Consider the following 14219-nt stretch of genomic DNA (forward strand, 5'->3'; position numbering starts at 1 on the left):
CAGCGATAAAGTGCTTACTGTCTCTTGACGCTCCGCGGTGTAGTAATCTGTCTGTGCTGTCTCTTACGAACTCCAGCGATAGATGGCTGTCCGAGCAGTGGCTGATAGGATGAATCCATGCATAGCCGTTGCCGTGAAATGTTCTCTGAGTCTGCTGGTAGCGTGGCCCAAGGAGCGAAGTCAAACAGTGACACCTAGAAAGACAAATGGAAATATTTTAGTTTCAAAGGTAGGCTGTCTGAAGTTGGTGATGTAAGGAATAAGTCACATGGGAACATGGTCCAGAGAATCTGCCTACCTGTAACTGGTGAGAGTCGACGTGCAAGTCCCACCATTCAGGCAAGGGTTTTGGGGCAGAGAATAACAGTTCTGGTAAAATTGTTTCTGTACCGGACATCTGCAGAACACGTTTTCAAATTGGGGAATTGAGACTAAAGATGCGCTACCTCCCTCCACGAGAGGCGGGGATCTGCTGACTGCGCCATGGATTGCGCACCCGCCATCCTGCAAACAGCCCATCCGTGAACAGAAATCAATGGATACTTGGGAACTTCTTTTCTTCAGAACTGATCGGATCTGTCATTGAGAAGAATAAAAAAAAACTCAGTTAAGACGGCACCAAAAACTTATCTAGACACCATCCCAGTTCTGTTGCCATTAGGCACCCCAGGACCAGCTCCCTCCCACAACAAATGCAGATAAAGATGATTAAAACGCATCGCTCTTAGATCTTTACTTTTGTTATAAAGTAAGAAACCCCCGGCTGTACCCTCAGAGATTCAAAATCAAGGGAATTATTTCCACAAAACTCTGAAAGACAAACAGGATACATCTAGATATCATGAGACTGATAAATATTCTGCGCTTTGTAATATCATTAATTTTAAGAGACAGCCGACGTTATTCTTACTCAGTAATAACGCCATAAACACTCTGTCCATACCTTCTCTCTCTGGGCTGTCAATAAGCTCCGTAAGATCTCGGGTTTGTGGCAGGAGGCAGCTCCGCATACTGAAAATGTCACGTCGGTCGCGTTATCCTCTGCATTCACCACACTGAAGATGTGGATATGGCTGGGATGGGCAGCTGCCACGTCTGCCAGGACGGCCTGGAGCTGGTCACGTCTGCTGACTCCAAACTCATCCGTCTCTATGAATTCCTCTGCTGTAATGCCTAAAATGCGGATTAAAAAGTTGTGACTGAGAAGCAGAGATAGTAACGTATTTACCCAGATAGGAGCGGGGAAGGGAATTGGGGTTACGCACTGAGTAGGACAGGGGTAATGCCAAGAGCGTTCCTGTCCCAAGGGCCACCATTTCCTTCCATCGCTATGCAGGGATACTACATCATTTTGATGTCTTTATGGTACAATGCACAGGAGTCCAGGGAAATGGTTACATATATATGTAGCTATGGTGACCTGTACATCACTTCTTTATCTAGTGCAAACTCTATGATGGTCAAACCAGGCAGTCTTCCCATCAAATGTCCCAGCGGAGTCCTACAAGAATCTACCTGAGACCCCTCCGCACGACTTATTACTTACTTGTGAGTCTCAGAGACACCGAGCTGTGGAAGGCGTCACTTCCAATCTCTTGTACATAAATTTTTATAGTAAAGAAGGTATCTGGCCACACAGCATCAGAAACCGTAATATTGAGGTCGTATGTTCCCTGCGGAGGTCTCTCGGTCATTAGGATTGTCCCGTTGTTTTGGTTCAACCAAAAATACCTACAGAAAACAAACTGTCAATGCAATGTTATCTTCCTCAGACACGTCTTCTGTCTCCCTCATACACCAGACATGTCTTCCCTCTCCCCCATACACGTCTTCTCTTCCCCCATCAAACACCAGACACATTTCTCCCCCTCATACACCAGCTCACTCATACATCAGACACTTAAGCCCGCGCCCTCATACATCAGACATGTCTTCTCGCTCCCTCATACACCAGATGCTTCAGATCACTCAATCATACACGTCTTCTCTCCCTGTCATACACCAGACATGGCTTCTCTCTCCCTCATTAACCAGACATGTCTTCTCCTTCTCTTATAATACAGACATATCATCCTGCTCCCTCATACACCAGTCACGTCTTCTCTGTCCCTCATACACCAGACAAGTCTTCTATCTCCCTCATACACCAGTCATATCTTGTCTCTCCCTTATACACCAGACATGTCTTCTCCCCCCCTCAAACCCAAGACACGTCTTCTCTCTCCCTCTTACAGCAGACATGTCTTCTCCCTCCCTTATACAATAGGCACGTAATCTTGTACCCTCATACACCAGACATGTCTTCTCACTCACTCATACACCAGACATGTCTTCTTTTTCTCTAAAACAGACATGCCATACCGCTCCCTTCATACCCTACACACATCTTCTCGCTCCCTCATACACCAGATATCCCTTCGCCCTCTCTTATACAACAAACACATCATCCCACTCCCCCACTTCCCCCTTTGTTCCGATCTCTCGTAGGCTTAAATTATTGATTCATTTTATGTACAAATCTAAAATTCATATTTATAAATCTTGTAGCAAAAACTGGCGTGTCTAGAACAACCTTTATCTTACAGCCACCATTCGCCACGGGTCTCTATAATCAATGTAAAAACAAACATTATTGCGTTTTCCCAAACAATAGGTTTGCATGGAGCAGCCAATGCTGGCCCGTTGTCGTTAACATCCAGAAGGTCTATAAAGACAGTTGCACTTCCTACCATGACCAGGTAACTGACCGAAGACATCAGACTCTACGTGAATAATAGAAACAAACTGTCCATTTAATTCGGAGTCGGCGTCAGAAGCTGTGACATGCGTAACAGTAGAGCCCACGGTTATATTTTCCAAGAAAATGGGCACTAGCAAAACGGATGGAATGAAAACCGGAACGTGGTCACTGCAGTCCTGTAACTCGATCAGGCAGTGGGAAACTGAAGAAAAATCACAGTCCCGGACCTCGATGGCAAAATTAATCTCCGTTCCTCTGGGATCTCATAATCCAGCTTCTTATTAAGTTTAATTATTGCATGTTTATCCTTTTGGTTGCTTTCAATAGTGAATACGTGGCCTGGGTCTCCTCCAACAATGCTGAATGACAGTAAATCGTTTTCTCCGTCATCTTCATCTACTGCCACCACCTGAAGGACGTTAGAGTTGATTTCACTTGTCTCCCAGACGGTAGCATGCCACGTATCCTGGGTGAACACCGGAGCGTGATCGTTGATATCTAGAACATGAATAGTTGCCGTACCGGTGGAACTCATTCCTCCGCCGTCTTCTACTTCTATAAGAAGAATGTAAGTATCTGTCTCTTCACGGTCTAGGTTCCCAAGGGCTGTAGAAATAACACCGGTGGTGAAGTCTATGCCGAAGATGCTTCGGTTAAACTAATCCAGGGGATTATTAATGATGGAGTAAGTCAGAATAGCATTGGATCCCTTGGTTTTATCATCTCGATCAACTGCACTCATCTCCATGCCGGACGCGTTGGCAGGAGCATTTTCCAGCACATCTCCACTGCAGGTGTTTCTCTCGCAGATGAAATGCGGCACATGGTCATTCACATCATCAACATAAATGATCACATCGGCAAACCCTGTGAGGCCATCTCCTCCTTCATCTGTGGGAAGAACCATAGACCTCCAAAGAGCGTGTTTCTCGGGACCAGAGGCTTTTGGGCAAATATTCCTCCTGTCCTTTCATCTATGGTAAAAACATTATCGGCTCTGCTTCCATGCAGAGAATACTTCATGGTTCCTTGTTCTCAGTCATCTTGTTCTACAGCAGAAACCTTGACATACGTCAAAGAGTAAACACAGTAGTATTGTTATTATTGGTCACGAACATTGGATGAATACCCCGAATCCCCTTGTTCTGAGAGATGAGGTCAAACAAATTCTGGAAACATGTTCAAAGTACAAGAGAGGCCATTATGTGACCTTGGTACTCGTTCTGAGATTAAACCGGAGCCTCGTCATTTTTGTTCAACACATTGATCATGACCGTGGTATAACGTTCCTACTTCCCATCCGACGTCAGCACAGTGAGTTCATAGACAGCGCTGGTTTCTGGGTCCACATCCAGGGCTCCCCCGTTATTCCCAGCTGTGATCCCATAGCGGATCTTCGCATTAATTCCTGTTATATAAACAAACATCCTGAGAGATTGTTCCAAAACAAACAGCTTCCCTTTAAACGGAAACCACTTGTATGTCGAGTCAAATGAATGACCTGCATTATGATAATACGGTTATTACAGTACTGATCAGCACAGGTACGAGATATTACTAGTTAAGGATATTTCCTTTGCTCACCAAATTTCCCTTACGTGGACTTTATGTAGATTAGCAATTTCTTCCCGGTACAAAAATTCAGATTGTTACCATTCTCTTCACTCCTTTGAGAACTAGGGGTGGACACGCCTGGTCCAAGGGTACCAGTTGAACTATCCTTGGTCACATTCCTAGACCCAACTGAACTATCCTTGGTCACATTCCTAGACACAGTTGAACTATCCTTGGTCACATTCCTAGACGCAGTTGAACTATCCTTGGTCACATTCCTAGACGCAGTTGAACTATCCTTGGTCACATTCCTAGACGCAGCTGAACTATCCTTGGTCACATTCCTAGACACAGTTGACCCATCCTACATGAATAACTCTTTGGGTGCAGAGCTCTATACCTCTCCTCTGCCACTCAGTCACACTTATTTCACCTTCGTCTGGATCGGTGGCAGCAATGGTTCCACGTCCTGGTCTTCCTGCACGTCAATATGGTAAGCGGGCTGAGCGAAGGCCGGCTGGTTATCATGACCCATGCACTTCACATTATCATTACGGCACTGAGTGCATGGCTGGCTCATATAACCTCTTCTGCCTATACGTCTCCAGGGGTTTCTTTAACATCGCTGATGAAAACGCACACGTACTCAGAGTCTGCAGAGATGAGAGGCAGGAGATTAAAATAATTCACAGAGGCACTTCTGGCAGCCGCAATTCCTTAAACTGTCCGCCCGCACGTTAAATGAAAACTAATATGCAGACAATCCACGAACAGACCCTGCGGCTCGGAATCAATTAATACAGCCGCGTTATTCCAAAGCTCTTGAAGATGAGATGAATGTGGACCGTAGTCATGCTGGTGAGGCTGTGAGGACCCCGCGAAGCCTTGTTATCTGTGGCGGTCACATACAGAACATACTCGGCTCCATGATGCTTTGGAAGCAGGTTACAACCCAGACGGATTATTCCTGTTAAATGGTTTGAGGATAAATCAGTCCCATTGTTACAAACCCTTAACCCTGGGTAAGTGATCCCCCTACTCAACTACTTAGGAACTTCAAGTTACAGTTACTGCGACGGATTCCCGATGAGGAACTCGATTTTATCTGAATTTTCTTCTTAAGGTAGCAGAATATGCAAGAAATCGTCAGGTATCTGTAAAAAGCATCGGTGGTATTTTACAAAAGAAAGCTCCACGTACCTTTCTCGGAGTCAATAATAACGTTTCCTTCTCTATTTCCTTCCGAAATGTTGTAAGTCACATGATCTCCATCTGGATCAAAGGCATGTACGGTGGCAACCAGGGTGTTGGGAGCAGCTTTCTCCGATACAAACGTTCTGTCTCTGGAAAACAGTTCCCGGAGTCCATAATCAAGTCCCTCCGCAGAGAAACGCTTCCAAGAGAACCATTCAGTGCTACCTCCTACCCCGAGGCTCGTCCAACACCAAACCTATAGGTGTTCTGAGCCAAAAACTCCGACACAACCCCGCAGAATATATGCCAGGTGGGGCCCCCAACACAACCCCGCAGAATATATACCCCCGTGGACCCCGACACAACCCCGCGCCGACACAACCCCGCAGAATATATACCCCCGTGGACCCCGACACAACCTGCAGATATATACCCCCGTAGACCCTGGCACAACCCCGCAGAATATATCCCGCGTCGACACAACCCCGCAGATTATATGCCGCGGAGCCCCCGACACAACCCCGCAGAATATATGCCACGCGGGGCCCCCGACACAACCCCGCAGATTATATCCCGCGCGGACTCCTGACACAACCCCGCGCCGACACAACCCCGCAGAATATATGCCGCGTGGGGGACCCCGACACAACCTGCAGAATATATCCCGCACGGACCCCCGACACAACCCCGCAGATATATATTGCGGGGGGGCCCCATTGCAATTTGATCTTCAGCCCATGATTTGAAATGAGAACAGAACGCATTATGGAAATGCAGATATAAAGTTATAATATAAAGACGCAGATCTGCAGTTCTAAAGTTATAATATAAAGACACAGATCTGCAGATATAAAGTTATAATATAAAGACACAGATCTGCAGGTATAAAGTTACGATATAAAGGGGCAAATCCAGTGAAAGTAACGCGTGGCCGAGCCAACTACCCACAGCCATTAATATCACATTTGTTGCACGAAGTCAGAATTATCCGGGCAATTAAACACGGAACGTCAAGAACACGGCAGAGAACCGAGGGGCATCTAGGGGCGTGCGGGAGGCTTTAAATAACACATAGCAAACAAAAATGGCAGACGGCATTATTACTATTATTATTATTACTTATATACACAATATATACAACGTATCAGCACCAAGAACTTGGAACGATCAGCTTTACACACATGAGAGGGGAACCGGCACGCTGCGGCCCAGCGAGCGAATCAAACCCCAGAACATGGACATAAACTCTGCTCAAAGAGTAAACAGCGCTACAATATTAACCCTCTGTGTGCCACAGCGGCGTGCGGCCCATCGCCAGGCAAACACAATCGTATCGTTAAAGACATATAAGCGAGCGGCAAACATCTCAGATGCTACATCACAACAGCATAAAAAACAGGGTTTAACCCTTTCGGCCCAGTTTGTATTTTAAAAAAACAAAACAATTTATTGATAAATAAAACCACATGCTTGTCTTGTAAACAAACCACTCACCGGCCCTCCGTGTCCTTACTGTAACAGTTCAGCCGGAGTACAAACAATCCCTCCACGGGGTAGATTTCGGTGTATTATATTCCAGGGCCTTGGCCTGCTGCTTGATTGAGCAGATAATTCCCCAATTCACCCCAAACAGGCTTTTCGGGGTGGGCAGAAAGTTGACAGCAGCCCCCCACGCAAACTTGTGGGGTCTTTTGGGTTTACATTTCTTAATAGAAAGAGTGGATTAATAGGCAACATCAAAGCAGCTCTTTGGAAATCACTGAACAGCCCAGCAGTCCTGACCCAGGTGGATCAATCAGGGCCGCCCTCTACCTGCAAGATCCACCTCCATTCCTACCAGGAGATCCTGACAGCCTGCAGGGGGCAGACCTCGCAGTAACAATACGTGAATAAACCGTGATATTCATCGGAGGACAGCTACAGGAGCTGTAACAGGGCACCTACAGCATGGAGAGGGGCAATAATAATCATTATTATGTGAACGATGTATAACGGGGCAATATCTGCACTTTATGCTATAAGATTGGACTATAGTATGTGCTATATAAAGTTTCAGACATGGGGTCTATTCATCCTCACCCCAGCCTCAGGGGGAACCAGAAAAATGATTGGGGTTCAATTATATTAGACACAAAAATTCCGCTGTAGCCATGGATGAAGTATGTGCTTCCCTGATATTAAACCGTTATAACATTGGTTTACATAGAGGATACATGGAGAACAGAACCAGAAATCTCTTGTATGAGTGGGTAATGTACCAAACACCTAGACCACCATCTCAACTGGGTCAGGAGGTTTGCCAGTTCCACAAATACTCTCATGTACCCGCTCAAAAAGATGCTCAAACATCAGACAGGTGGGTTAGAACCAGAAGCCAACCACACATTAGGCAATCCACTTAACCATCACGCCACACCATTAAACGAGATAGGCTCCTACAGGCTCTACACATATACTAATATCTCCCGACTCTAAAAACATTAGAAATAAAGGTCCCATGAAGCAAAGTGGGTTAGAAGCACTATATAGTTACCTACTGGAGCAAAGCGGGTTTGAACCGTAAACCAGTCGCAGTGCAGGCGATACACCTAACCGTTACGCCACACCACGACATGGCGTCGGCCGCCCACCTGCTCTACATTTACTCATACGGACCCCCTCTAAAAACATAACATCTACGCGCTACACACGTAGATCCAGCTTTCATGGAGATTAGAACCAAAATACTTTTATATGGTTAGTAATGCATACGATGTCTGCCTGCTCCACATATAATCATATGCACCAAGTATAAAATGATACAAATACACAGATCCACTATAACAATAAATACAACAACGCTGCACGTTCACAGGGACTCAAACACACTATCATTCACAACATGAATAACGCACCCAACCTCTACGCCACCGCATGAACGGGAGCTCGCCGGCTGCCTGATACACATACATGCACCAAATATAAAATAATAGTCACACACGCACTATAACACTCACTATAACACAGCCACACTATACACAGCGAGTTCACCTGTTGTATTGCAGGTAATACACGCAGCCACTACACCACACCATGGCATGATAAACTACGCCATCTCCACATATACTTAGATTCACACGCTATCAAAAAAAAATAATATGCACCAGACCTTTGTTTACCAAAATCACGGGGTTAGAACCAGCAAAGTGTTGTATGGTAGAGAACACACCAAACACCACCCACCACTGCGGCTGGTTATGACTTGACTGATTGTCCCCCAAATACTCTTATGTACCCCGCTCTAAACACTTAAGAAAAAAAAAAGATTCAAGCCAACATCAAGTTACCGACAGGAGTTAAAGGGGTTAGAACCAACAACAAGATAAATATTAGGTGACGCACCTAACCGTTACACAACGCTGCAGCACGGTGACTGATGCCCACCTGCCCCACATATACTCATATATACCCCTCTAAACATTTTAAAAAAATCACACGGACACGCTACGCATATCAACACGGGTTTCATAGAGATTAGAACCAGTAAAGTTTTATATGGTGGGTAACGCACCTAACATCTACGCCACCAGTGCAAAATGATTTTTGGGGCGCACACACACACACACACACACACACACACACACACACACACACACACACACACACACACACACACACACACACACACACACACACACACACACACACACACACACACACACACACACACACACACACACACACACACACACACACACACACACACACACACCAACTTACACAGAGGAGCCCAGGGGGTTAAAACCATCAACAGGTCATGGGTTAGACAACATATACAAACATTATGCCATACCATACATGACACGCGGCACACGCCTATTCCACATATACTCATATATACCCATATGCATGCATGGTGGACACTGCATCAAACACCTAACCTGCCGCTGCAATTGGGTTTGTTCGGTCTGATTTTTCCCCAAATACTTACTTATGTACCCCACTCTAAACACAAAAAAACACCCAGCTGCTATAAATATAACTACAGGGACCATGAGGGTTAGAACTTAGAACCAGCAATAAATCAAATTGTAGGCGAGACACCTAACCATTACAACACACCACAAGATGGTGCATGCTGGACACCTGCCCCACATATACTCATATCTGCCCCCTCTGAAAACATTAAAGAAACCATGATGTGGCTCCTGCACTTGACTTGTAGATGACACCTTCTATACAATAATCACAGCATTACAAAGCAAACACATGATACACGTTCTACTGCTCTAGTTAGACGCCTTGTGGTTCTCTAGGAGTAGTGGGTACAGCGGTCGTATCAGTTTATCTAACATTACATCTCATTTAACTTCTTCAACAAGGAAGATCTGTACTATTTTTCATGATGGAGCTCATAGCAACTGTGCGGAATAACAATTCCCTAAAGCCCTAGTCATATTTTTCATGAACGCAGAAGAAATTTTGTATTTGAGAGCTGTTCCAAATGTATAATAAATAATTTAATTGAAATACAAACAAAAAACCCCCACTGAAATAAATAATTTGGTTCTGTCTTTTTGTACTCCAGACCTCTGACCGTCCCTAAGAGTCACACGGCTACTATACGTTGGCCAAGAATACCGGCCCTTTCATGACTGACACTTCACATGATGCAGTGAGTTATAAAGTAGCTTTTAATATGTTTTCGCTCCATGTCAAACATGCTCAGAGACCCTGTACATGCTAACGGGGCCACACGGTATCCTGCAATTTCCCAGACATGTTGGACATAGGACTGACAACAATCCCAGTGGATTCAGGTTCCATGGTGATCAATGGTCACCCAAGCTGTTCTGCCATTTATATCCATGTATCCATTGTTATACCAGACCAGGCAATTTTACCGGGAAAAGCCCGGACTGTATCATATCGCAAACGCACTGTTCCTGACAATGTCTCTTGGGAAACAGACACCTCAATTAACAGCTTCCTAGGCAAACTAGCACTCTCACATCCAATTATATTTCATCCTTCTGTTGTATGATAGGAGGATATCCAGGTTTTGTTTGACACGCCGTAGATAACAAATGTTCACTGAAATTAGTCCAGCTGCAGGGTAGGATGGCTGTGTTTGTTGGTAGCTCCGCTGCCGCCTCTGGCAAAAACACAGTCCACTTTCTATCGTGGACAATGGGACGCAAGCAAAATCCATCCACCGAGCCTCCTGCACCTGGCGTCCGATCCAGATCTATGCCGATCTTGCTGTGAGAATATTTAGGAAACCTCCCCTCAAAGGTTTCTGGGTAGCATGAAGCTCTATCTTCCACCAATTCTTCCTCCATGGAATATGGTAGATTCGAAAAGGGATTGCCACATCTTGCTTACTGACCTCCTGCCCCAGAAGTCCTCCAGCTGTTCTCCTCAGCTCTGTGAAAGACAGATTTACAGTAATTGCAGAGCTAAAGCAGGTGGTACAGGGTGAGGTAGCCCCCCAATGCACCAACCTCACCTCTATTGAGCAGAATGTCTCGATAATCAAGCAACAAGCTAAGCAACAACACTAAAACACAGTCTCCCCTACTGCCCCTCACCCGACTACAGACACACTCTTCAGCCCTAACAACACCTTAACCCTCTACCCTCTATGGATTAGCCTGAACTTTCCGGCCCACGGTTAGATCCATCCCCACATGGACTTGATCCAAAATATGCTTTACACTCTCTACCCGGGGGGTCGGGATCTCTTGTTGAGTTGGCCCCATATATATTGAGGTACCCTGCCCAATGCACCAAGCCCACGACAAGCCGAGACTGTTTCCACATACCCTCTGCCCATCTGCTTGAGCAGGATACATGCGCAGCAACACACTGGGACACTGGGATGCTTGAGGTGGAAATGAGAAACACTTCAAGCAACTCATATCCTACAAAGTTACAACTGCACCACACACGCAGAGGGTCAGCGCCAGATGGTGCCCCTCACAGTAGTTCAGTGGCTGGGCGCCCTGGAGTCATGGGAAGTCACAATTTTGGGAGAGGAAGAGGGGGGGGGCAGGGGGGGTATGTACTGTGATTGTAATGGGAACGTTGGGGACAGTGATCAAACCACGGGCCGGGCCCACATGTCTACTTTTGTATCTGTCAATGACGAAACCACCACTTCCTCATATACTCAGCTGTGGCCAGTGAAGGCTCTGCATGTCTACTCGGGCCATCCCAATGAAATCCTAAAGACCTACACCCAATATTTGTATAGTAGTATGGATGGTGGCTGCTTTGTATGCGGGCATGTCCTAGCCACGTCCCTGAACCATTTGTTTACTACAGTTTGACTTGTTAACTTTGTTCTTTGTTTCCATTATTCCTTAGACCCGGCAGGCCTCTCCTCTCTGCTGGACGGCTGTCCTGCCACATGAGTGCCCTGGATTTATTGACAGAACCACTCAACCTCACTGGCGCATGAGTGGTCTCTGCTGGATTGTCAATAGGCACTTAATTTGACTCGTTCCTTAGGTCTCTAGTTTCCCTGTACTTACCTCCTCACTCCCTCCACGTTCCGTTCTCTGACCTTACCCACGCCGCATTCTCCTTTCCCCTTCTCTCTCATTATCCCTTCTTTCTGTCTCCTCTGTTGCCCCTCCCTTTTCCCTCTTATCCCATTTTTCTCTCTCCCCTCTTATTTTTCCTGGCTGTAGTACTGGCTTTGCCCTCTGCCCACTTTGCCATGCTGACCACCTGGCCAGACTCCTCATCCGCTCAGCCGATCTAACCCTTTTCTCGATCAGCGCAACGGGCTTAAATATCCAGTTGACATCAACTCTCTCACCCCCATGCACTGGAAGACCCTTCCCTCACTCCCAGAGCAGACCCGTGCTTTGGAGGAGTTGGCCCGTTCTGTTGTTGGTGTGAAGAAGAGATACCAGAAAGCCTGGTTCTATTAGCTAGAGTTAGGGGCAAGGTGACAGGTCCTCCTGTTACTGCGAGAGGGGGGGCACGGCCTCGAGTGGTGCGACTGAATCCATACTTTGGATCGGTGCCCCTTCTCTCTCCTTTCTCACCCCGTGTTATACCCGCTTGCAGCCTCTAGTGGCCTCCCTACCAGGTTTGGGATCTTAGGCAAAAACCCAATTAAGAGTATCAGCTGAGTCTTGTTACCCGAGTGCAGCCCTCCCCTTAAATACCTGTGCTTTCCAGTCCAGGATTTTGCATTGTGGTGTGTGCAATACAGCACTTATGCTGTCTCTGGTTTGCATCCAAACTGATCATCTGGTACCGACCTGACTTGCTTGAGTATCTCCTCGGCCTTAGGGCTATTCACCCCTGGTCTGTAGCCTTTCCAAACCGTGGTTCCTGTCTGAGGTCTGTGTCCCTATCCTACCAAGGAGTCTGTCTGAGTAAAGCGGTCCTGTATTAAGCTTGTTATTGTTTGTGTATACCTGTCTGATATATGCATATAAACGTTATTCTGTATATCCACCCTGCTGTTTCTCTTGGCCTGTCTGCCCTTACCAGTGTCTTATCTCCTGTGCCTGGGTTCCTTGATGCCATTGTCTGGTTGCTTCTTTCTATTTTACTCCCCTTTTTCTTCACCCTCTTATATGCATATGTTTAATAGTGCTTTTAGCCTTTCCCCATTGGTTTCTTCCCCTTTCAATCCCATCCCATATCCTTACTGGGTAGATTATTCACTTCAACATGGGTCTCTCTGAGCTTTGAAATATTAGCATGACCCACAATAATTGGTTATTACAAGTGCAAGAGTTTTTAAATTGTTTAATTGGAATTCTCCTCCTTTATTGCCTTTCCTTTATGTAAATCCATAAACTTTGGCTTACTGAATTGTTACTGAAATGATGTGCTGTGACTGATTCTATCATTCTACCAAAGCATCTAATTTATTCTACTTTTAAAATATTTAATATTAGCTAGGGATACAAACACTGCATGTATTATCATTGCTGCCTGGAGTGATTCCTATTTAAATGGCTATTATGCATGTGCAAGGTTTAGTACAGAATCTGTGCCTTAAGTCAGAAAATGCAAGTCTCCCTTAACTGTTGCCATCAGTTATTTGCTCGATTATAAGACGAGGTTTTTTCCAGAGCAAATGCTCTGAAAAATACCCCTCGTCTTATAATCGGGGTCGTCTTCTAATCAGACCCCAAAAAAATGCTGGCGCCATGCTGCTTACCGGTTGCGAGCAGCGTCTCTTCTGTTAGAAGCAGGGCAGGAAGCTTGCAGCGTCCTCACAGAACTCTATCTCCCCCCTCCCTCCTCTGAGGGCGGGGCCAGAGAAGTTGCTACAGCCGGTCCCCTGCAGAAGTCTGCGAGTGGGAGATCTGCAGTTCAGGTGAGGGGGTGGGGGAGGGTTTTTGAGTATGTGTGAAGTGTGTGTGATTAAGGGAATGAATGAGTATTTAAATGTTTGTGAATGAGTGTGAGTGTGTGTGTGATAGCATGGATGTGTAAGGGGGGTGGGGGTTGTAGCATGGCATATGGAGGCTGTAATCCCACTGCTATCATCCCCAGGTTCCAGCATGTACTGGCTGCCTTGGCTTGATAGGAGTGTGATTGCTGTTAGCAGTTTGATATATATATATATATCAAACTGCTAACAGCAATCACACTCCTATCAAGCCAAGGCAGCCAGTACATGCTGGGTTAAAAGGCATATCATGGGGCTGAGTGGCATATAGGGGGTTAAAATGCATTTCTGGACCTCCAGAAATGCATTTTAACCCCCTATATGCCA

Source organism: Spea bombifrons, chromosome 10 (assembly GCF_027358695.1).
Source record: "Spea bombifrons isolate aSpeBom1 chromosome 10, aSpeBom1.2.pri, whole genome shotgun sequence".
Lineage (NCBI taxonomy): Eukaryota > Metazoa > Chordata > Amphibia > Anura > Pelobatidae > Spea > Spea bombifrons.